Raw genomic sequence first — 1119 nt, 5'->3', positions numbered from 1 at the left:
CTAAGAGAGAAGCTCCAGGAGCAGTTTCCAGATGTGCATGGTGCCAGGATTTTTGAAGCTGGGGTCTGCCAGAGCTACGCTGGCTGCCAAGATGAAAACTTCCCGCTGCGTATCGACACCCTGCAGGACCAGTTCCTGCTGCAGCTCCACCACGCTCATGGCCTCGCTCAGGTCCTGCTTGTTAGCCACGACGATGACAGGCAGGTCAGGGTCCTTGTCCAGCAGCTTGTGTAGTTCCTGGCAGGTCCAGGGCAGCCGCAGCCAGTCCGCCGAGTCCACCATGAACACCAGCACGTCCACCTCGTTCACAAACTCCTTTAGGTAGAAGAGCAGGTTTTGGTTGCCACCGATCTCCAGCAGGTCCACCTGGAAGTCCTTGGTGGGCAGCCGCACCCGAGTTGAAGCCCCACGTGGGGATGTGGCCTTGGAGCGGTGGCTTCCTCGTCAGCACACGCAGGAACCTGCTTTTCCCCCAGCGGTCCAGGCCCAGCACCAGCACCTCGTGCTGCTCCAGCTCCTCCAGTGCCGGTTCCTCCTCCAGTTCCCACTCATCCCATTTGGGGAGGCGGGCCGGCTCAGCGCCCCACCAGGCTTCGCTCTGGTCCCAGCACCGCTGCCGCCCGAACCCAACCTAGCATGCCTGCCATGCCACCAAGCGCCAGCACCAAGGGGCCCAGCAGCCGCGGTGCCATGGGGCCGGGTGCAGGGCGCAGGCGCAGGGCTGCACTGGCTGAGCTTGCCCAGCCAGCCGCTGAAGATGGCCCCACTGCCCAAAGAAAACATTTTTAACAAATCATTACTCATTGAAACCTGCAGTCACCTGGCTAGAGCTAGGAACTCCATGGTTGGTAGCACATGCGATTACCTAGTGACAAATAGTTTACTTATACTCAAAATCAATTTTTGCTAAACACAATCAAACTAATATTGCTTAAAATGTTGAGTATAGAATTAAAAAATCATAAATTAAAAAAAATTTATAAAAGCATATAACATAGATTCTTTGCTAAATCTTATAATCAAATCATGCATTAATTACAGTCACCTTCACCTAGTGCTGATTCAATTGTTTTTATTCTTTTGTTAAAGGACAGTGAAAGGGATCAAGGCAGCTCAGCC

At 53.4% G+C, this 1119-nt stretch overlaps 1 pseudogene; it reads right to left on the bottom strand.

Annotated features, from left to right (window-relative positions):
• On the bottom strand, positions 1-692 carry LOC121157110 (annotated as a pseudogene).
• Between the last annotated feature and the right edge of the window lie 427 nt (positions 693-1119).

The sequence above is a fragment of the Ochotona curzoniae genome, unplaced genomic scaffold (genome assembly GCF_017591425.1).
Source record: "Ochotona curzoniae isolate NIBS_2020 unplaced genomic scaffold, NIBS_Ocur_1.0 contig_3520, whole genome shotgun sequence".
Lineage (NCBI taxonomy): Eukaryota > Metazoa > Chordata > Mammalia > Lagomorpha > Ochotonidae > Ochotona > Ochotona curzoniae.
This window is presented reverse-complemented; position numbering and strand designations above follow the sequence as displayed.